Source organism: Branchiostoma belcheri, unplaced genomic scaffold (genome assembly GCF_001625305.1).
Source record: "Branchiostoma belcheri isolate BF01 breed outbred unplaced genomic scaffold, Haploidv18h27 scaffold2, whole genome shotgun sequence".
In the NCBI taxonomy this organism is placed as follows: Eukaryota; Metazoa; Chordata; class Leptocardii; order Amphioxiformes; family Branchiostomatidae; genus Branchiostoma; species Branchiostoma belcheri.
The window spans coordinates 1140283-1165170 of record NW_017803490.1 but is presented as its reverse complement, the minus strand read 5'-3'; the positions used below and the strand labels follow the sequence as shown (position 1 = coordinate 1165170).

The 24888-nt window shown below is 40.5% G+C and overlaps 1 long non-coding RNA gene across 1 annotated transcript; it reads right to left on the bottom strand.

Annotated features, from left to right (window-relative positions):
- Positions 1-6231: 6231 nt before the first annotated feature.
- On the bottom strand, positions 6232-23118 carry LOC109468762. The gene is made up of 2 exons (XR_002140145.1): positions 22959-23118; positions 6232-6278 (listed from the first exon to the last, which is right to left on the bottom strand). It is a non-coding gene; the product is annotated as an uncharacterized LOC109468762 (long non-coding RNA).
- Positions 23119-24888: the final 1770 nt, after the last annotated feature.

Genomic DNA, 24888 nt, shown 5'->3' with positions numbered 1-24888 from the left:
ATAGGCGTCAGTGATAAGACTAGGGTGGATTTTTGTCTTCCCTTGCAGCGTAATCTTTTCATTCCTTCACCTATCTCTCAGGGCCGGATGGCTACAAGCAAGTGATAAGAAAAGATGTGATGCCTTCTCATTATAATTTGGCAGAAAAGCAATTTGTAAACCAGATGGTGTAACAATTTGTGTGTAGATGCACTTTTACTCGTATAAAAAAAATGGAGTCAGCACCAATCGTTTCTATGATGGAAAAACTTGTCAAAAAGTTACGACTTGTCTTCAATCAAGTGATAAGAAAAGATGTGATGCTTTCCTAATTATAATTTGGCAAAGAAGCAATTTCTAAAACAGATGGTGCAACAATTTGTCTATAGATGCACTTTTACTCGTATAAAAGAAATGGAGTTAGCACCAATCATTTCTACGATTGATAAACTTTTAAAAAAGTTACGACTTTTGTTTTCAAAAAGTATATCAATTAATTAATGCTTTAGAAGAAAACTACAGTAGAAAATGTCCATGTAACTCCTGTTGAAGTGTGTCCACACATTCCTACTGGACAACATAAACCTATGAAAACAATGTCACATTTAGGTGAAGGTCTTGGATCTTCGGTTTTAAATCCCCAACATACCCGACCCCAAAAACAGGACAGGTCCAACCGAACTTTAATTCAAACACTACACAGAGGTACGAAATTGCGACCATAAAATATCTCAACAGCGGGGAAAAACAGGAAGCAATAAATAAGTCGTTACCTGAAGTTTAACGAATGCCAGTTTACCGGGAAGACAGGGTGTTTACGGCTCTCATTGTTACAGACCAGGTGGTGTCTATCATTTTGTTGTGAGTTTTTCCAGATTGGACTTGGTATCTACAGAGAACACTTGTACGATAATCCCTCTATCAAGACATGATCAGTCTGTGTCTAGAAGTTGAGAAGTGCCTAATTAACTTTCCAAACCCAAATCAACCTTAGTGCACCCAAATTTAGAGCTGTGCACCCAATTTTTTTCTGTGGGTGCACCCAAATATTTTTGTAGGTATTTTTGTACATATTAAATGTGTACACTCAGTAATACTGCATATTCTTGGCATCTAAGTGTCAGAAAATCTTTGTTTAGTACTTGTTTAAGCAGGGTTGGACAAGTTTTCAAAAATCCACTTGCCCTATTGGGCAAGTACATGGACATCTCCACTTGCCCGAACCAACTTTTCACTTGCCCAAAATAAACGACATTTTTATATGCATTTTCACTACCAGCAAGAAAACTATTTTCATTTTAGAGTTATCAAAATAAGGTGGTTTGAGACTTAATATAATATCATTATGGCCAAATCATGAGTAATTTTGCTCCAAACACCATAGCGGGTATCCTTTGCATCCCAAAAATTTACTTTCCCAATCGGGCAAGTACAGGGGGATATTCACTTGCCCGAACAGTACTTTTACTTGCCCTGGGCAAGTGGGCAATGGGACTTGTCCAACCCTGGTTTAAGACTTTGAAGTTAGCTCCTATTTCAGGTTCAAGCTCAGAAGAGGAGCAGTAAGATCTGTAAATTAGGTTTTATATGGTGCACCCAAAAATTTTCTGTGCACCTAAATTTTTAAGTTGGATGCACCAATGCACCTATTCCCAAAAATGAATTTCGAGCCCTGCAAATATATTATGGTCAAAACTGACCAAGAAGACTACTTGAGTGACCGATAAAATCTAGTTTACGTGGACAGGTGCCGTGGTCACTATAGACAGGACTTTTAATAAATGATTTATAAATGATTGGGGAAAATCATCTAGGGGACCACAGAAAAGTGGTCAAATTGGCCAGGTGGTCCGATAATATGTAGAAGGTGGTCACTTGTACAGGTTTCACTGTATTCTAAATAGACATTGGTTTTTGAAGGCTAGATTCTTTTGATATCAGTAAAAACTACAAGTGATATCTTTAACGTTAAACTCAATATGACATAATTACTTGCTCTAAAGCCAAAATTTACATGCACATGACCTTCAAAGAAATTCCCAGACTGTCAAGACATAAAAAAGCTGACATTTTGTTTTTTCTGCAACTTTCCAGACCTAAGGCCACACCAATTTAATTTCTTGGTTAACAGATTCGCCCACTTCATTTTTTTCTGATTTGCAAAAAAAAAAAAAATTCAGAATCAACTGCAAAATGCTCATATTTTGCCCAGAAGTCCAGAACAGTTGAAAATAGTCCTTTTCTTCCTAGTTGTTACAGTTTTTCCATCTTTCAATTCAGTAGTATCATTAAAAGTTCAAAATTTATTGTTTAAATTTTGAACCAGCCTGGTGTGTTGACTTCGTGGCTCCTATCGTACCATTTTGGGCCATAATAGGATGCCTAGACCTGTTTTTATTTTTTTGCCCACCCGCTCCATTATTTTTCTAGAAAAATCTGTTAACCAAGAAATTAAATTGGTGTGGCCTAAAACGGCGGCACCTAACTCACAAACTACAGTAAACAGGCAACGGAAGCGAGTGGTCCTGTCTTAACAAGTGGGCCCTTCCTCGCGAGAGAGGATATTTATTTAAGAATCTCTCCAGACATCCACATTTACATGTCTCCCACGTACTGGAAAATATTTGACCTTCAAGCTTGGTAAATGGCAGTCACGCTGACATAAAACATCAAGGGTCCAAACAAAGAGTGATTAAAACTGGTAGAATCAGCAAACTGCAGCTAATTATAGTATGGTGATATCTTTCTCTTCATCTTTGTAGGCATCGTTGAGTTATAGTTCTAAAGTTTAAAGGCATCCAGTGCAGTTTTTAGAGCTTGGAAACCAGATTTTTAAAAGTCAATATTCTAGTCACTTATCTACATACTGAGTTGAAACAACACTGTCCGAATGTATATTGACGATTATGGAGCAAAAATGCCCAAAAGTCTGACAAAAAAAACTGTTACTGGAAGGACCTGGGCTGATTTTTAGGGTACCACCCAGAAAATAAAGGACTCATCTTGGGGCTTGTTTCTGCAGTTTTAAATGCTCAAGTATGAAATACTGACTCAAATGTGCTAATGTGGGGCAGTATGTGTCAATATCACAAAGATTGCCTTATTCAGGATATTTCCAGTTTTGCCGCCCTGAAATTGCATTGGATGCCTTTAAGTTACTAGATTTTTATTGTAAAATGTTGAACTTTATAAAGTTGGAATAAATATTTTACTATGATTGTTACCAACATAGATAAACTTTCATGATGAATTTTTTACTGTTTCAAAGTTTACAAGACATAATTGGGACCAAGAAGGGTTTAAGGTTTTCCACAACATTTCATGGAATAAATGAAGATATGCTAAAGATGTGTTTTGAAGGCAGGAATCCTAAGAAGTCGCAATCCTTCTACCACAGAGGACCGCGCCTGTGGTTTAAAGTATCCCCACCGAACACAGGTCACAAAATGTCACATGTCTGAACCAACCAAAAGCAGACCTAAACAAGGGCCTGCATGCCCTTTTTCGTAAGGCGTAATCAGGCCTTTTTAGTCTTCATAATCCGTAGGCAGCCTCCGCAAAAATCAATGTAAATCGTAATAGTACATTTGCCGGAAATCATAAAGCTGTATTCAGCTCTGAGACTTATTACATAATTCGTAATCGGCAGCCAAATTTTGCGTAGTTCATAAACACCCCCCCCCCATGCAGGCCCTCAGAAAAGAGGCATTTAGACTTTCGTCATTATGCAGGAAATATGGACTAATGATAGAGAAATTTCGTTGAGTCATTCTTTTATGCTGGAAACCATCCAACTTTCTATAACACTATTTACCAATACAGATGAACTTGATACTGAAAAGTGTAGGCAAGGGGCAGAATTGAGAAAACAGCTGAATCACACAATTTGGTTACTTCCTCTTTCAGAAGAAATGGCCTGTTTTTAGTGATTCAGCAACTGGCCTGGTTTCAAGTCGTCTGTATCATAACACAGTGCCCTGTTTTCAGGAACAGGAAAGCTGTGTTTCTTCCTCCTTATGTCCTGATGTATTTGGCAGAAGGACACATCAGGGACTTTTAGACATCCTGACTAAACATCCGCAAACTGGCAAGGGATTGGGAGGGGGGGGGGGTTGGGTGGCATCTGTCCATCCCATAGCCTGGTAACCAGGCTATTTAGAGGCCCCTAGAAGCTATTTCCTCTGTTCTAGGGCCAGACAATTTAAAGCCTGGGTACCAGACAGTTTCCAGGGCCTTACAGGCTAGATCCTCTGCACCAGCCAATTTGTAGCCTGGATATCAGACTGTTTCCAGGGCCTGACAAGCCAGCTACTCTGCTGGGTCTGACAATTTTAAAGCCTGGATACCAGACAGTTTCCAGGGCCTTACAGGCTAGATCCTCTGCTCTAGACAATTTCTAGCCTGGATACCAGACTGTTTCCAGGGCCATACAAGCTAGTTACTCTGCTCTAGGGCCTCATAATTTAAAGCCTGGAAACCAGGCTGATTTCAGGGTCTCACAGACTAGATCCTCTGCTTTAGGACCTGACAATTTCTAGCCTGGGTGCCAGACTGTTTCCAGGGGCCTATACAGGCTCTGCTCAAGTGTCTGACAATTTATAGCCTGGTTGCCAGACTATTCCCAGGGCCTACACAGGCCAGCTCCTCTTCTCTAGTAGCCTGTTTCGTCCTCTAGCCTAGTATCCAAACATGTTATTGCTGCCAAACTTCTTTCATCTTTTCTAAAATGACTTTGGCAGCTATAATAAGTTTGGATAATATTTGCAGAGTGGGCGAATGAAACTTGGCAGCTGTAATAAGAGGGCCTACATGGGGGGGTAGTGATTACGAATTAGGCAAAATTTTCGCCGCCGATTACAAATTATGTTAAAGTCTCAGAGCTGATTACGACTTTATGCTTTGCGGCTAAGGTACTATTATGAATTACATTGATTTTGTGGGAGGCTGCCTACGGATTACGAAGACTAAAATGGCCTGATTACGCCTGGGTATGCAGGCCCCCTAATAAGTTTGGATACCAGGGCTGTGGTAAAATTTTCTACAGGACATGCTGGCCCTATAGCATCTAGGATTTTGTCTGTATAGCCATTTAGGCCCTGGAAACAGTCTGGCATCCAGGCTACACAATTTGACACTGAACATTTCTGGACAGCTGAAAATTATTAGGTCATCTCAAATTAACCTCTGGCTTTATTCTGCACCAATCTGTCCGTTGGAATTACATTTTACTTAAAATCGTGAGATAGCCTACAGGCATAAAACTTGTATTGGATACAGGGAATCAAGACATTTACTCCAACTAGACTCAATAGATAGTTGATACCCAAATAACTTCATTAAAAAGACTCAAGTTTTTATGAAAAGTCAATGGAGAGAAAACTGTCAATTGAACAGTTATTGTCAGAAAACTGTCAAACATCATAACAATGACAATGACAACTAACAAAGACATGGTAATTGATGAGATGTCATCATTTCTGTCAAATGTTTTGTTCACCATCTATACCACCAGTGATTTGACAGACAAGTGTCAATCACTAGTAATGAAGTCAACTGTATTAACCTCTTTTACTTCACATCCAATAAACAACCAAAGGACACTACTTTAGGCCACAGCAAGTAAATTTTATGGATGACATCCTCCGCAGACTCCAAATCTAATGCGAGCGGGCGAAAAAAAACAAGGCGAGCGGAAAAAGCAAGGTTCCTACAATTTAAAATTTTAACTCAATCATTGTACAAATGGTTTTGATTCAGTGGGAACATCACATATACACAGCCAACATCACATATCACTGCATCAAAGTAAGAAACAAAACATTAAATCAGAGCCTTTTCTTGTCTCCTTTCTTCATAGTTATCTGCCATCCACCTTCCGGCATGGCAACAGACATCTTTGCCCATTTTCGGCATGTTGACCACTGTCAGAAGGCAACAAAATTTTTTGTTTTTCTTCCAAAATCAGACGAAATTTAATGCGCGTGCTGATGTCATCCATAAAATTACTTGCTGTGGCCTAATAAACAACCAAAGGGCACTCCTTGGTCCTGCATACGTGACACAAAAAACAACTTTGTATGCAAGGCAAGTCCCCAATTTCCTGATTTGTTTTGACACTAAGTCTCCATTACTTGTGTTTCTAAATAGCTTAAAACCTTGGATTTTAGAAACAGAATTCAGAATCTCTGTCGAAAACTCACCTTGTTGAAAAGTTGACCCGAAACTATCCAACAGTTGGCGGTTGTTTTTTCCGTGTGCGGGGTATCCGCTGGATTAAGGAAACTGGTTGGGCTTGTTTCCTATATTGAGGAAGGCAAAGGAAGAACGCATTGATGCATTTCCCGCATTGAGGGTGGATGAGTCACATGGGTGATCTTTGATCTGTAGTGAATTGTACAACAGCAGGGAAGATTGGCTTGGGGATGGAGCATTAATAACAGGGGGAAGGACGGCTTGGGGATGGAGCATTAATAACAAGGGGGAAGGAGTCTGAAGGACATGGCAAGGCTATATTGGGGGGTCCCGACAACGCTCTACGCTCCTGAATTGTACAACAGCAGGGAAGATTGGCTTGGCTTGGGGATGGAGAATTAATAACTGGGGAAAGGACGGCTTGGGGATGGAGCATTAATAACAAGGGGGAAGGAGTCTGAAGGACAAGGCAAGGCTATATAGCATATAGGGGGGTCCCGACAATGCTCTACGCTCCTGTACAACAGCAGGGAAGATTGGCTTGGCTTAGGGATGGAGCATTAATAGCAGGGGGAAGGACAGCTTGGGGATGGAGCATTAATAGTACGGGGGAAGGAGTCTGAAGACTGAAGGACACAGCAAGGCTACTGTAAGGGAGGCTGCATGGGGGGATCCCGACAACGCTCTATGCTAAATTTTGAGAGCTGGCTGAATTAGAGCGGTCCGTCTACGCTCTACATTGAATTAAAACGGCTGATTACGCTCTACGGAAAAGGGCATCCCCCCTATAATTCACTTTATGTAGTAAAGTTCTTGGTCTGAGGAAAATAGAGGTGTTCACGGAAATATATGTGGTATCAGGTACAGAAAAAAAGAAAGTAGGCAAACTAAGGTACAGAAGTGACTGAGAAAACTGCAAAAACATAAAAGTACCATGAAAAAATCAGGAACTACAGTATTTCAATTGGACAACAACAAAAGGGGACTGTACATTAAAATCTTTTCAGTTGGAAGAAACGTACAAGACTTGAGAAGCTTCATTCAAATAACATGTTACAAGATTCAAACTAAATGCAAATATGACACTTCAAAATCAACATTTGGTACAAAAATCGACCAAGATTTTTGTTAGACTTTGTGAACCGTTTTAAAGTTGAATTGTTTGTGGCAAAAATGTACGTGTAAAAACAGCAACGACTTGTAGGAGTGCCGCGGACAATTTACCTACTGAGTTACACCCTGAATGCTGCATAATGAAAAGAAACAAGGCTTTTTCAACCACTCCTATTGGCAAACCAAGTTGTAAACAAGGTCTCTTCAATAGACCTTTGGGTCGGTCACGGTTAAATGCTCCATTTGGCAATGACCTGGTTGCAAGAGGTGCCAAGCACTGACTTTTGACCTAATGCATACAAAACGACACTTCATCCTATGAATAAGTACTCTCTAAGTTAGTCTAAGCTTACAACATTTTGCTTTCGATCATTTTAGAAATAATATATTGTGGTCTTTATTACTTAAGTCTTAAGTTATAATTTTGGTAGTGGTTGTTTGTGTGTATGTATCATATGTATGTGGTTTAGCACGATAACTAAAGAAACTATGGATGAATTAACATGAAACTTGGTCTGTATTTAGGTCTTCACATATCAAAGAAATTATTAAACTTAGAACTCCCTGGCAGCTTTCTTTGGTATTGCAGAAGAACTTCCAGTTATGCTATTTCCTGTTCTGAACCTACCAGTTAGGCCACAGCAAGTAATTTTTAAGGATGACATTAATTTTTTGCCTGATTTTGAAAAATAAAAAACATTTTGTTGCCTTCTGACAGTGGTTACCATGCTGAAAATGGGCAAAGATGTCTGTTACCATGCCGGAAGGTGGATAACTATGAAAAGAGACAAGAAAAGGCTCTGATTTAATGTTTTGTTTCTTACTTTGATGCAGTATTGTAATATGTGATGTTGTCTGTGTATACATGTATGTGATGTTCCCACTGAATCAAAACCATTTGTACAATGATTGAGTCAAAATTTTAAAATGTAGGAACCTTGTTTTTTTCGGCCAGTCTTGTTTTCTTTCCACCTGCTCGCATTAGATTTGGAGTCTGTGGAGGATGTCATCCATAAAATTTACTTGCTGTGGCCTTAGAAGATACTATTCAACATCAACTTTAGAAAGACTACAGCACATCTGTCCAGTGTGGAAGACAGAAGGCAGAAAGTTGGCTGGGTGACTAGTCCAGCCGCCCCCTGCATATTTGGGTGCCAACAGTTGCAGGAAACAGATGCACAGGGGAGAGTGGAGTGTGGAAAGGTCTCTGACTGTCAGGGGAATATACTCACAACATCTGAGGCACAAGCACGAGGGCCTGCATGGGGGGGGGTCCCGACAATGCTTTACACTAGATTTTGAGAGTCAGCTACATATCACGCTGACTTTGGGAAGCCTCCCTATTACGGTTCACGATAAATTCCGGGTAGCTACAACACATTACGCAGAAACAAGACGGCGAATTACGCTCTACGCAAAATGCGCCACTTACACTCTACGTTGAATTAGAACGGTCTGTCTAGCCTCTACCAGGCTTCGGGAGATTGCTGGAAAGAGTAGAAATCTGCCAAATAGAGAGCTAACATGCCAAGGGAGCGGTAAACTGTTCCAACTCCCTAGGCATGCTATCTCTCTACTTGGCCAATTTCTACTCTTTCCAGCCGCCTCCCGAAGCCTGGAAGAGGCTACGGTCTGTCTACGCTCTACATAGAAGTAAAATGGCTGATTACGCTCTACGGAAAAGGGCATTGCCCCCAAGCATGGGGAAACAACATACAGATGACAAACTAGATCTAGTGAGTGAATCACCAGTTCTTGAGCAGAGGCTGGGAAAACATAAGGAAATGCCCCTGGAATTGTAAAGGAAATACACATTACTGCATATTGACAGACTCAAGTGGTGCCTTGTAGTAGGAAAGGGGAAAAGATGTGTGAAAAAAATGTCAGTGCAAGAAAATTAAAGAAACCCAGATAAAAAGCCTAAAAACACGCCAAAAATAAGAAAAAAAAACTCTGCTTGGAGAGTGGAAAAACATAATGTAGCCTTGTTGAGAGTTCAAACTTTCAATCCAACACAAAAAAGTTGAACTCTGAACATGTAACTACCAACACAGATGAACTTTCATGATAATATAATGTAGCCATGACTTTTAAACCAAATGTACAACCCAACCTCTGTGTGAACTTTTAAGATACAATAGGTGTATTCTGGGCAGTGCCTATTGTGATATTTTAAATGCCATCTAGGTGTGTGCTATACAATGTATGACGTCAATGTACATTGTGTAAATTGGGCCTCAAAAATGACATTTTCTCTTTATTCCTTTTAATAAATTCTATCAAATGTTACTCCTAGTGCATAGTGACTTTGTAACAATGTGACTTTTGTTTACAATCTCAATCTATAAGATTTGATTTTTAGTCTTGTTCATGTATAGAAAATGACATTCGTAAGCTGTAATTACTAGAAACACATGGGTGATTTTTGGGTACACCTTTGCTAGTAAAATAAATGAGGTGTATCTTATTGTTTTTATGGGAAAAGTTTAGGCTAGATTGGGTGTGTCACAGTTAAAGAAAAAAATAACAAAACCCAAAATTAAATAGGCATCATAAAAAAATGTCCATGTGCTGAAATTCCGAAAAAGTTTTTTTTTAGAAATGACTAGATCTATGATAAGGCCACACCAATTTAATTTGTTGGTTCTCGAATTTGCCTCTTCATTTCTCTGATTTGCAAAAGAAAAAAAATTCTGGTTCTGAATCTACTCAAAATGCTCATATTTTGCCCCCAACAGTTGAGGAAAGTCCTTTTCTTCCTAGTTGTTACAGTTTTTCCATCTATCAATGCAGTGGTTTGATTAAAAGTTCAAAATTCATTGTTTGAATTTTAACCCAGCCTTTTGTGTTGACTTCATGGCTCCTATTGTAGAATTTCGGGCTATAATAGGATGCCTAGACCTGTTTTTATTTCTTTTTTTTTCGCCCTGTCGCTTCATTTTTTTCTGAAAAAATCCGAGAACCAACAATTTAAATTTGGGTGGCCTAATTATAATTTTCATAAGATCATATACATGTTTTAGCTTTTGGTTCCAGTACTTTACTGGTACCAAACTTTGCAGGTTCAGCCTCAATGGTAGGTGACAACTATCCAAACAAACGTTCAGATATTTGATACCACTTGGGTGCTCATATCAATTAACATCTGAAGAATATGACCCCTTCTGCAATGGTTGGAGCCTAAACATGCGAACACATCCCTCTCTAAGGCCACACCTATTTAATTTGTTGGTTCTCAGATTTTTTTCAGAAAAAATATGAAGCGACGGGGTGAAAAAATAAAAACAGGTCTAGGCATCCTATTATAGCCCAAAATGCTACAATAAAAACCATTAAGTCAACACAAAAGGCTGGGTCAAGATTTAAACAATGAATTTTAAACTTTTAATCAAACCACTGCATTGATAGATGGAAAAACTGTAACAACTAGGAAGAAATTGACTTTCCTTAACTGTTGGGGGTAAAATATACACACATTTTTGAGTTGATTCAGAACCAGAATCTTTTTTTTTTTTTGCAAATGAGAAAAAAACGAAGAGACGAATCCGAGAACCAACAAATTGAATTGGTGTGGCCTAATGTGGCAACCAAAAATTTGCATCCAGTATATAATGGCCTGGGAGAGTGAGGAAAAACATAAACTGGAGCAGACATCGATACGGGCCATACGACAGACTGTGCCCAAAGTGCAGCCATCCAGGGCTGCACAGTCCATGGCCTAATGCCTGCTGTTGACAAGGCGGCAAACAAAAAATATCCCTCCCACACTTTGTCTGTCATCCCTCTTCAACATAGGGCTGGGGGGATTGTTATTGGAAAGGCCCACTTTTTTATGGGGAGTAGTGCCGTGTACCGGTTCACTGGACTTGGATCCGGACTTGTAAGAATGTTTAGGTTCAAGTCCAAAAAAACCTAAAAGTTAAGAACCGAGTCCGGGCTTATTACCATAAAAGACCATTTCACATACCCCTTTTCTTTCCAAACCACCTCAAACCTTCCGTAGATTGCAAAATCTGTGCTGCAAAACGAAGAAAACATTGCCATCGGGCATTGTCAAGTGTCCGCCTCCATGTTATGTGGACACAGTTTTACCCATACAACATTGTAAGGTTGCCAACATGCAATTTTGTATATGTCATGGGTTTAGCTAGGTCCGAACTTACAAGTCCGGAACTGAACCTAAACCTCTGGACTTGAATCCGGACCTGAACCTGAAATTGGGTTTAGGTATGCATCACTAGCAAGACCCAACATTTTTCACAGTTTTCGTTGGATTTTTGGCAACGTGGCATCAGAATTTTGCTTGTTGCAGACCATATTTTTTCTGACAAAACATTTAGGAACTACAGACGGAGTGTTAACCTTATATGTGCGAATACGACCTTATATGAGACATTCTGCCTAAGTGCTATGCATAATACATTACGGATTTCGCAAGATATTATCCTGATTCAGAAAAATTTAGGCCAACTTTCCCACCGTCCATCAAGCATATCTACAGGTGCCTACAGGTAATGGTCTGACCAGACAAGTGTTGACTGGTACCATCAACCATTCGTGCATAGCAGTTGCCTCTCAGCAAATATTACTGTACTATGAATAGCAGTATTGACTTAAAATGTAGTGTTATACTGTATATACAAAGTTTTCCTGTTGTCAAATAAATCAGGCATCCTATATAAAATAGAAGATAAACAAAAATTAACAGGTTTGCTGATGAGTTAAGTCAACTATGAACTGTTCAAAACAAAAAGAACATAGCTAGCACATAAGATTACAAATGTTGTTGACCAATCCATGCAGCCAAATTTCTGCTCCTGTCAACCTGAAACATAATGCTTCAGATGAAGCATAAAGCTTTTTTATGTGTCCTGTCCACCCCCTTTTATTTTTCCCTAGATGGCATGTTCCTTTGCCTGCTGGTCAGTTTTGTTTCCCACCTGCCCGGGGCATGAATCAAAGACTTCCTGTCCTGTATCACCTTACCCTGCTGCCCTGGCGCAAAAATCCCAAATATGGGGGGCACTCAGGGGGGAGCCTGGGTCTCAGGAAATCAGAAAAAACTGTAGTATGAGGGGGCCTGCATGGGGGGGTCTACGCTGAATTAGAGCGGCACTCAGGGGTGAACCTGGGTCCCAGGAAATCAGAGAAAACTATGAGGGTCTCCATAGGGGCACTCAGGGGGAAACCTGGATCTCAGGAAGTCAGCAAAAACTATAGTATGAGGGGGCCTGCATGGGGGGGTCCCGACGACGCTCTACGCTGAATTTGGAAATCTCTCGATTTCGCTTTACGATAAATTCCAAGTGGCTACAACGCATTACGTAGAATTTAAACGGACAAAACGCTCTACACAAAATACGCCAATTATGCTCTACGTTGAATCAGCAAAAACTATGAGGGTCTCCATGGGGGCACTCAGGGGAGAACCTGGGTCCCAGGAAATCAGAGAAAACTATGAGGGTCTGCATGGGGGCTCCCAGGGGTGAACTTGGGTCCCAGGAAATCAACCACATAGAGAGATAACATGCAAGGATGCGGAAAACTGTACTCTCCAGCAGACCAACTCCCCTGGCATGTTATCTCTCTATTTGTCCGATTTCTACTCTTGCAGCTACCACCCGAAGCCTGGTAGAGGCTAGCCTTCCTGTAATTCTGAAAACTGGTGACAACAGGAAGACACTTGACCCTAGGGACAGGGATCACACTGATCTGTGGGAGATAAGCTAATCTGGTGATATGGGGATCAGTTAGGGGGATAATCCACCATGAAAATGATCATTGCTACTTACTTCTCAAATTACATGGAGTGTTTTTTAAAACCATCTCCCTGCTGCCTAATGAGCCTAGCCTAATATAATGTACAGAGCTCTAGCCAGCTCCAGTTTTTGCCGTCAATTACAGGAACTTTGTGGCATGTTAAGGAATTTTTTAAAAACCAATCCGTCAAATTAACAAGAATCTTGGGCAAATGTAGGAAAACATCCGAAGGACCACCGACAACCACTCAAAAATGCGGGAAATTGCATTTTTGAAGGCTTGCAATCCAAAATTTCAGGTGATCTATTGCAGGGTAAGAAATATTGCACAACTTGGAACTATAAGGGACAAATTATACTTCACAAAGAATTTCCCAACAATGTTTAACAGTGAATTGAAATGGCTTGCCACCGTATACTATTATCTACTTAGAGATTTATAATATATAATATATTGGGGGGCTCCAAGAGAAAAGAAACCATCTCGTTCAAAGAAACAAGAAGAACTCCTAGATAGAAACAAGCGCAAGCTGCTAGAAAGGTCTACACAGGCTGCTAGAAATATCTGCAAAGGAGGCTAATCCATTTCTAGGTCCCTGTAGCCTTGTAAGCAGGAAAAACATCTGTGCAGTCCATTTCTTTCTCACAAGGCCATGTTGAGTTTTGTTCTTGTCACTCAGTGGCAGAGATCATCCAATTAAAGAGCGGATAAACTCTACCCATTAAAGCTGTGTAGCCTGACTTCCTTTTCCATTGTGTTGCAACAAACCTGTAGTAATTCTTCCCACTTTTTCTCACTAACTATTGCCGACAGCTGTCCACACCTGTAATAAGGCTGTATTATACAACAGATCGAAAAGCAGTAACCTAACAGTTTGGGGTAACTTCAAGTCAGTGGAGGGATAGCTTTCACCATACAACTTGTCTACATAATATATAATGCTGAATCGGCCAAATATAAAGGAATATAGCCTTTTTGAGGCCGTAGGGGGCCTAGGGGCAGTGGGTTATTGTTGGTTTTGGTTTTCTTTTTTTAAATGATCATTCTGGCATACTCATTTTCACCTGAGTGAAGTGAGGAAAGTCGTGTAACTATAAAGTGCCTTTCCCAAGGGTACAAGGTTTGTGTCTTGGCAGGATTCGAACCCGGGACCTCTTGGTTCCGAGCCGAATGCTCTGCTGTTACACCACAAGACCCTACTGTTAATCCACTGGGCACAGTATTGTAAGGAAGAGCCCATCTCTTTTCTTCCACCACTTTTTACCTCCCAAACCAAAGAAATTGAAAACAGAAAAACCTTTTCGTAAACATCTAGCAGCTAAAATCACACAAAATCCAGTTCATGCAACGTCAATTTGGACTTTCTGTGGTGTCAATTTCAAACCCAAAATACAGCTGAAGTTGTTCTACAGGAAGTAAGCAATTTCGGACTGTCAGTAAATATTCAACGGCTTGAAAAACGGCACAAAACAAATGCTGTGATTGCCATCTAGCTATAAAAACAGCCGTGCGGGCAACAACTCATTGATATGCGCATAGGGTATTGTCCCAATGTAATGATATGCTTTCAAAGGAAAATGTATGCCAACAGGTGGGGTGACTAAAAGGTCAGACAAAGGAAGCAATTAACACACCTGTAGAGGTGGCCACTTGTGGGGAAATCAAAGGCCTTGTAGTCTAGCCAAAGGGCTTCCTTCCTTTCAACATTTGTTTGCTATAAAATGCTGTCCTGACTATGTATTATATGTGTAGCCTCCATAGCAGGCTTATAGAACTGGGGGTTTAATTTGGTGGTCTTCGGCTGTTTTCTGATTAGCCCAGTTATTTCAACCAGGTCTGCTATGTTGTCTATATAGTATATGCAATCAGAAAATAGCACATAAAAGCTCCCAAAGACCATGAAGACCCCCCAAACCCCCAGTTTTTGGCATGCTATGGAGGCTATTATATGTGGGCCTGCATGCCCTTTTTCGTAAGGCGTAATCAGGCCTTTTTACTCTTCATAATCCGTAGGCAGCCTCCCCAAAAATCAACGTAATTCGTATAGTACATTAGCTGCAAAGCATAAAGTCATAATCAACTTTGAGACATAATTTGTAATCGGTGGCGAAAAGTTTGCACAATTCGTAATCACTATCCCCCCATGCAGGTCCTCTTATATCTCTATGTATAAGGTACACTCTTAAAAAGTAAGTTGGCATTTTTGAAGACACCGTACTTCCAGTGGCTGAATATTAAATTGGTGTGGCCTAAGTGTTGTATTGTATTGTCATAAGGAAAACATATTGCTTTTGCTCAGTTTCTTCTTCTTCTCCAAATACATAACGTCAGTGAACTGGACCAGATGAACTCTTGCCAGTTCTTTCCAAAACAGATGCACATTTGAATGACACAGGCTCCTCCTAATCTACCTTCAAGCAAAACACCTTTTTTGAGACATATAATTAGATGACAGTTGAGGACCCAATAACCAATTAGATGCAAATTTGTTAATTGGAGAATTGTTCAACATACAAAAGATTTTCAAATCTCAAGTTAAAATTGACTAAATGATCATTGAATAACTTCGTTAAAGCAACGTATTCTAAAATCCTAATGCAACTTTTGTATTCCTGTTGGAAGATACTGATTTTATTCAAAGTTTTTCTTGTATGTTGGACACATTTTTTCATGCTACTATATGGGGGCCCGCAAGCGCTTTTCCATAGAGCGTAATCGGCCGTTTTAATTGTACGTAAAGCGTAGACGGACCGCTCTAATATTTTTGCGTAGAGCGTATTCGGCGCTTAATTCTACGTAATGCGTTGTAGCCACTTGGAATCTAACGTAAAGCATAATTGAGAGGTTTCCAAATTCAGCGTAGAGCGTTGTCGGGAGCCCCCCTTACAGGCCCTCCTATAGCTCTACCATTACCTTGTCCTACTTTTTTATCGTCAAAAAGTCCCCCCTTTCAACGCCCCTTCACTGGAAGAATTTGGCCGACTGCTCGAAACCTTTCCACACAATGTCATTTTGGACTTCTCTTTTTCAGCAGTAACCAACCTGTGTTTATGTCAACAGGCTAGCTTTGTGTGCAATCTACCACCATTCCTCAAGGCTGAAAAGAGCTCCAGCCCTTCCAGAGTTCGTTTCACTTCCTTCAAAGCAAGTTTTCAACACAAGGAACGTAATAAATGCCAAAAACAACAGTGTGCAAGACTTGGCGTGCTACACAAGTATTTGGGCCTGCATGCCCTTTTTCGTAAGGTGTAATCAGGCCTTTTTAGACTTCGTAATCCGTAGGCAGCCTCCGCAAAAATCAACGTAATTCGTAATAGGACATTAGCCGCAAATCGTAAAGTCGTAATCAGCTCCGAGACGTTAACGTAATTCGTAATCGCGAAAATTTTGCATAATTCGTAATCACTACCCCCCCATGCAGGCCCTCAAGTATTTGCTATGGGCTAGGGGACATCCTTTTCTTTCGGTTCTTTCATTCTAGTCATGTGCTCTACAACAAAGAAAGGGGTTAAGACTCCGAATTCATGTTTTCTACTCTAGTAGTTAGCATAAGCCTGGTTGGTTCAGAGAGGGGTACAGTAAGAATTCCGGGGGTTTTGAGTTACAGCGCATTTGTTGGTGAAATTAAAGGCATACATGTACAATGCAGTTTTTAGGGCTTGGAAACCCGATTTTTCGAAGCCAATATTCTAGCCATTTATCTACATACTGAGTTGAAACCACACTATCCCAGTGTATGTTGAACCTCATGGAGCAAAAATTCCCAAAATTCTGACGGAAAATGGTTACTGGAAGGGCCCTTGGTTGATTTTTAAGGTACCACCCAGAAAATAAAAGACTCATCTTGGGGCTTGTTTCTGCAGTTTGAAAAGCCCAAATTATGAAATACTGACTCAAATGTGCTAAATGTGAAGCAGTATGTGTCAATATCACAAAGATTGCCTTAGTCAGCATATTTACAATTTTGCTGCCCTGAAATCGCATTGGATGCCTTTTTAAAGAAGTGATAAAACAAGTGTTCTCTGTTGGATCTTAATTGAAGAAAACTCTGCTACTGCTAGCTGTGTTTTGAGCCTGAAGGCTTGCCCTGGAATCCCTTTTCTCTGTTTCTCTATTTTGCATTCAAACAGAATACGAATGCACGGTTGACGTACCATGCTTGGTAAACAACCTACATCGGAAAGATTTTCACCGGATACACAATACTCATTGCGAGTTTATCCCTTCCCAAGGCAGAACAGATCCCCAACGTAACACGATTTCCCGCGGTATCTTTCCTAGCTACTGCAGTTCACACATGTCCAAACTATAGTGTTTGTTTAACCTCCTCCATGCTACCTAACCTCTTAACCAACAGACAATTGGTAACCAAACGGCTACTTCAGTATGCGAGAGGTTAATCACACAACCCCTTTACGGCTTTAGGTACTAGGCTGACCTTTTTCAATAAATTGACCTCGGATGTCATTAGTCAAAAAGTTTAAGTAGTTTATAAAAAGAGTGCACACACTTCACTTGACATTTGCCATCAAAAACGCCACCGCCGACAGTTTTATAGTGATACATTGCGTGCGCTGCAATCACTGTTAGTTTTTGTGACTGAGTTACAGTTTATACTGCCAGCTGTAACCCTTCAGACAACCTGCCTCCACAATGTAGTAATGAGTCGAGCGGATCTTTCCACATTTCACTGTTAGCGAGGAGGCCTCGAAATTAACTTTTCTTCCTATTGTCCCAGCACTGTCCCAAAATAAATTTCCATTGTCCCGAAGTGAGGATGAACTGTCCCAACCTGTTTTTTTGGTATTGTATAACTTCAACTTGAAGTCAACTATTTTGCTTATGTTCACTCCCAGGTGCACTAAAATTGCAGAGTAGACAGGAAATTTGGAGGGACTTTTCTGGATCCAAAAACTGGGACGTGTGCCTGATAAACAAAAGAAGGGCTGACATTCTAACGTTTTCCATTTTTCTATTGTCCCAAAAATGTCGCTAAGTGTCTTTTTAGTTGTCCTAGCCTAAATTTTAGTCGTCAGTGGCCATTGGAGCACCTTTAATTTTGAGACCTGGTTGAGACTTGTCTGTCACTAAAGTGTGGGTTTACGTTTTTCTGCTTCTGCCAATTTCTCGTATGAACTGAAGAAAAGGTTTGTTTAATGAGGGCCCCTCCAGCACTACCCTAATGAGCTGGGCTTGCAACCACACTGTCAAAAGACACGAGACACAGCTGCGGTTTAGGTTGACCAAATCATACCGACACACCTTTTTTTCTTTCCTCCCTTTCTTCCAACTCTTTGTGTCTGGCCGGACTATTACGTCCGGCGGACGCAAACCAAACAGTTTTTTTGTTCGGCGCATTCATAACATAAAATCCGATCTGACCAACAGACCTTACATAAACGTACACAGCGGAACCAAAAACAAGAAAAACTGATGAAATTCTATCAGCCACTTCAGACTGGCGCATAATACCGCTTCCGACCGGCCGCGCGCGGAAAACAATCCCCCTCTCCAGCGTAAAAAAGGCACGGTCAAGTATACGTTTTCACCGCGCGACCCTAGCTCGAGCGAACGCCTTTAAAAACCCGGCATAACTTTGTTGTGCACTCGTGTAGAGTAAACGGACGCATGCATGCATGTGTTGCGGGCTTCTCCTATTTCAACAAAGGACTGTAAACGGAAATGCAAAAAGACAACAATCTTGGCATGCAAATATCATCTCCAAGTAGACTACTTATGTTCAAGCATTCAGTTTGGAATACCTCCGTCGGTCGCCATACACAAAGGCACCAGCCATACACATCTGGTATTTTATCGATAATCCTAACTCCATTTAGGCCTATCGAGTGACCAGCCCTTGAAAAGCAACTAACAACCTAAACATTTGTGTAGGTGGGGTTTACCACGCTGCATTGAAAGGCTCTTTGGTGAGGATAATATACACAAAAAGGCCAATGTAGCCTGTACAGGGAGGAATGCAAATGTACCAATATAGTCCTGTTGTTAGGACTAGACCTCACCGGATGTGAAAATACAGGTGTTCTGGTAATAAATTTTCAACAAAGGAAAGGGGGAGGGCTGGTTCAAAAAGTACTCTCCTAAAACGAAATCCTCAAACACTAACACAAAAAGTAGCCTGTACAGCAAGGAATGCAAATGTACCAATATAGTCCTGTTGTTAGGACTAGACCTCACCGGATGTGAAAATACAGGTGTTCTGGTAATAAATTCTTAAAGGAAGGGGGGAGGGCTGGTTCAAAAAGTACTCTCCTAAAACGAAATCCTCAAACACTAACCTTTTGTATACTGAAGTAGCCACCTGACTACCGATTCTCTATTGGTTAAACTTAAAGCTTAATAGTCACCAGGTGTTAAAAATGACAAGAATCAACCTGAAAGATAACCATAAAATATTGCAATTTACATCTAAACTTCTGCAACTTTACAACTTAGCAGATTTTCGTTATAAAAGACCCCTTGGCCAAAAGCCAGTCTGTGCAGAACTCCAAGTCCCATGTTTATTTGCCCAATTTTTGCATAAGGCCACAGCAAGTCAATTTTATGGATGACATCCTCCGCAGACTCCAAATCTAATGTGAGCGGGAAAAAAAAAAAACAAGGTGGGCCGAAAAAACAAGGTTCCTACATTTTAAAATATTGACTCAATTATAGTACAAATGGTTTTGATTCAGTGGGAACATCGCATATACACAGCCAACATCACATATCACTGCATCAAAGTAAGAAATCAGAGTGTTTTCTTGTCTCCTCTCTTCATAGTTATCTGCCATTCACCTTCCGGCATGGCAACAGACATCTTTGCCCATTTGCGGCATGTTGACCACTGTCAGAAGGCAGCAAAATTTCTTGTTTCTTTTTTTTCCAAAATCAGGCGAAAATTAATGCACACGCTGATGTCATCCATAAAAATGACTTGCTGTGGCCTAACTGTTTTCCCCAGCTGAATACTCTGAACAGTAGCACTGTAATCCCCGACTATGACAAAGTGGGTGTTGGCAAACATCAGTCTACAAACTTTGCACTCAGTAGAGAAGAGAAACATCAACACCTGTCGAACATTTCACTTTGTCATGTCTGTGTGACTTCCCCGCCAAACACAAGTATTGTGTATATATGTACATTTGACATTTTTGCAATGACGGCAACAGGCAACATATGACGTATTCATATTAATCATACTAGAATTTCAGTGTTTGCAAAATACAATTTTCTTCGCGCAAAATTATGTTTGCTGTTCCCCTGGCATATTTTCTACATTTCACCAACTTCTAGGGGGCCCGCATGCCCTTTTCCGTAGAGCGTAATCGGCCGTTTTAATTCTACGTAGAGCGTAGACGGAGTTCAATGTAGAGCGTAATTTGTGCATTTTTCGTAGAGCGTAATTTGCCGTTTTATTTTACGTAATGCGTTGTGTAGCCACTTGGAATTTATCGTAAAGCGTTATGGGGGAGGGTTCTTGAATTCAGCGTAATATGTATCCGGCTCTCAAAAGTTAGCGGACAGAGTTGTCCAGACCCCCCCATGCAGGCCCTCTTTCTACTCTTTCCAGCTGCTTCTGAAGCCTGGTAGAGGCTAACCCGCCTCTACAACTTTCCCCACTTTTACCCTGAGGTCTGGTAAGACTATAAATTTTCCCCGACTACAAAGAATTTATCTTCTAGGTATATCTTGTAATTGTCTTCTTGCCTGCAATCACACAGAGAAGAAGACAGTAATTTCCCTCGGGTACGGTCGTAAACTGAATTCCTCTCCTCAAATCCAGATGTCCTTGCTTTTACGATTACTTTAGGGAAGGAAAGGGCATTTTTGTTGGCTGGCTGGCTTGAAACTGACTTCTACCACTAGTACCAGACTTCAGAAGTGGCTGGAAAGAGTAGAAAATTGGCCAAAACAGTAGACAGATAGTTTAGTTTAGTTTGTTGCTCTAGCTTGAAACTGGTTTCACTGAACATTATGACCACCAATTATTAAATATACTAGTATTACTACCAGTATAGTCTACCGGCATTGCCGATGCAAAAGTTGTTACAATTTTTTGCTGTGTCATTTCAATCATCTTCAACTTTTCCCAAGTGAATGTGTATAGCTATGTACATCAGAAGTGGGTATTTGGACATACGATACCACTGATAAGCAATGTAATCTTGACATTCCAAGAAAGCCATATTTAAGTTCCTTAAGGGTTTCCCTTCCTTCCCCACTTCCTTTTCCCCTTCTTGTCTGAATCTTAAGTATTCTTGACTGATGTAAACATGCTGTGCTATTGTATAGGTTGAAAAGAACTGCGGACAATGCGAAAACACTCTTCTTTTCCCTTATATGTGACTAGAATGTTATGTATTGAGTCCAACCTTACAGTATATAGTTTCTGTAGCTTTTGAAGACTTCTGACTCATATGAGGGGGCCCGCAAGCCCTTTTCCGTAGAGCGTAATCGGCCATTTTAATTCTACGTAAAGCGTAGACGGACTGCTCTTTGCATTTTCCGTACAGCGTATTCGCCGTTTTAGTTCTACGTAATGCGTTGTAGCCACTTGGAATTTATCGTAAAGCGTAATCGAGGGTTTCCGAATTCAGCGTAGAGCGTTGTCGGGACCCCCCCTTGCAGGCCCTCCTAATAGGCAGGTTTATTCACTTTACGGATCAACCGCCAATGTTTTTATTTGCCACAGTTTTAACAGACATCCTATCCGTATGGGCATGTCCTCAAGGGGAATCTATGAAAATAATATGCAAATTCCTAAAGATAGGGCATTAGGAAACGGAAGTTCCTTGGTTTAGGAGATTCCATTGTGAATGGCAGCAACTGTAGGAAATGCTTCGGGCTAAGGAAGGGTGGTGGAAAGAGATTGGCTAATAAAATAAGGAGGGACTATTTTTCAATGCGATAGATTTTTCTTGAGTTAGTCAGAATCGTGACAATTATGCATCATGTTTTGTGCATGCATGACCAGATTTTCAGTATCAGAAAAATGCACGAAAAGTGTTAAGATTCTTTCTATGGAGCAAACTACCTTTTTTCACCTGTTTTCATGCTAAATCCTTTTGTTTTCATAAGGCAGACAACAATTTCTAAGTCTAAGGCTTTGTTCTTCAACTCATTTTGTACTGAATGCCACTTTTGGGGGGCTACAATTGCAAAGGAAATACAAACTGGGCCAAACAATGCACGACTTTGTTCCAATTCTTCTACCCCTTCATTTGACGGTAATTATTCTTCTGACAGGGTAACTAGGATGTTAATTATGGCAGAATCGGAGGGCGTGCAATTATCTAGAACAGATAATCCAAGATTTGGGTCGGTAGTGCCCGGAATATCGAGTCTAATCCAGATAATTTTAAGAGCCCGTCTTCAAAAAGTGCCGCTTAATCTGAGTGCATTCAATTTATTCAAATGTGGTGGTGCCAAATTTTGCAAGCAAGCAAGAAAAAAAGCATTTAGCAAACTCTACAGAAAACGAAACGTAAGGATTCTACGAATTTTAGAGAAGCGAAAGTTTAGGAGTTGACATTTAAAACATTGTGAAGTTGCACCTTGCATTGTATAACAAATGATTTTTAGACTACACAACACAAAAGCAAAACGATACATACGTTTACAGAACTTTAGAACTCTACTACTACTAGTACAAGTACACACACGTAGAAAATAAAGTACTTGTTTGCTACTTGGTACACAAAGAATACACTAGGAAGTATCTAATCCCTGCTATGTGTACAAAAGTGACCTAAAGCCGAAAGGGCACGGCGCTGGTTTCCATATTGTGCTAACGTAGTGTCATACGGGCTGCCTACCGGGGCTAGGCGAGGGTGGGTACCGAGGGGGGCAACTTCTCCGCAACGCTACCGAAATTCACCGATATTTAACGATATACCGAAGGAAGAGCAACTCACCGAGACTTCGGGCGACCTTTTTGTCCAGTAATCTCCTCTCAAACCACTTGAAGTAGCCCGCAATCGGGCGGACAAGAGAGCTGAAACTCGCGGTGCCTCCGTCGATCGATGTTTGTGTTCCACTTCAGGTGAACCTTCGTTTCCGGTGCCTCCGTGACAAGTCTCGCGAGAAATGACGAGGACTTGTTAGCATTTTTTTTTTGGCAACGGCTCAAGGTGGGATCCTCAAGGTGCATGAGGCAAGTTGAAACGACCTTTTTGTCGGAAAAATGTGACAACAAAGGTCACCCTTTCCACAATGTATAAAATATATGTATGGCTTGATCAGCATAATTTTTTACCACAAAAATGGCATAGGACTTGTACAGTTATTGTTGTTTTGAAGGAAGTGAAAAATGACATTCCACAAGTAACGTTGTGTCATCTTAACCTAGTTTGATTATGGCCTAACATATCACTTTAATATCAATTGATACCTGACGTATCTCAGCCTGTATCTCAGTCTCCCAAAATCAGTTTACAATGGGAATCACTAGGGAAGCAGTGCCACATTTGGCCGCCAGATGTCGCTTTTGATCGGTACACTTTGCCCTTGAAGTTTGAGCTGATATTGTATGTGGAAATGCACACCGTTAATGGACTAACCGTGTTAGACAGATTTCCGTTGGCACTATATCTCGTTATATCTTCTACGTATTGAGAATTGGGAACGCTACAAATGTATTTCTGCGTTGTATACGCGTTACTATGCTGTGTTTTGTGTTGTGTAACGTTACAGTAACTTGTTATGTGCGTAACTTTTGAGCATGATGCAAATATGCCGCTATTAAATGTTAATTCTAACTGATGAAGAAGTTCAGAATCCACACTAGAGTCTGTGTACTCTCAAAGCCGAGGTTTGGGTTTTGGCTTATTTTGGGAGGCGTTTTTAGGCCTTTTTATCGGGGTTTCTTTTTTGCACTAGATTTTCTATACTTCTTGGCGTTAAAAAAATTCAGTGTAAAAAAGAAACCCCGATAAAAAGGCCTAAAAACACGCTTAAAATAAGCCAAAACACAAACCTCTGCTTGGAGAGCTAGTAGAATCTGTGTGCATTTCTCTATAAAGCCGACAGGTGGCATACATACCAATGGTAATGTTTCAAAGTTTTTGCGAAAGCTTTTGTGATACAAGTCTATATATTTAGTAATACCGTAGGCAAACGTAATCTCCAAGCAGATCCCTTTCAGTGGCCAGAGGAGTTTGCACGGCCACTAAAACTCCTCTGGATGGATACTTGCTACCGAAAGGTATCTGCTTGAACATTAGGCAAAAACACGTTTTTAATGAAAAGTTTATTGCAAATTCTTGCCCGGGGGCTAATTGCAAATTACAAAACATAAAAGAACAATGACATAGAGTATAAAATAACTAAAGTCTACATGATAACGTTAGCTGTCTAGAACTATAACTATGTCTAAAACTATGTCTAAAGGGTTTGACTTCTCTTCTGTAAACCATGGAGGACGTAATGTTCCACCTTTTCCAAAATTTGTGGGTTTTGGGAAGTTAAAAGAATAGTTTTTTTAACGTTATACAGCATACAGGTACTACAAAGAGTCCACGTAATTCTGTGTGGAAAAGAAATAGGAGGAAAATTCAGTCCTCGGCGAGGAATTATTCGGTAAATGCACTGGTAATAAAGCCCATGTAGAAATCACATTATAGTGTTCTAAGGGCAAGGGTCATATACGTCAGCCTAGCCAACGTGCCCCAATAGACACACCTGATAGGATGTAAGGTGCAATGGTCTTTCTTCATATACGTCAAAAGAGACATTTTCAACATAATGAAGGGATCAACGATATTATTGGTATGTACCTAAGTTGAATTAGGTATTTTAACGGCTCCGGCAAAGACGCATGGAAGAAAATTGGGTTTGATACGATCA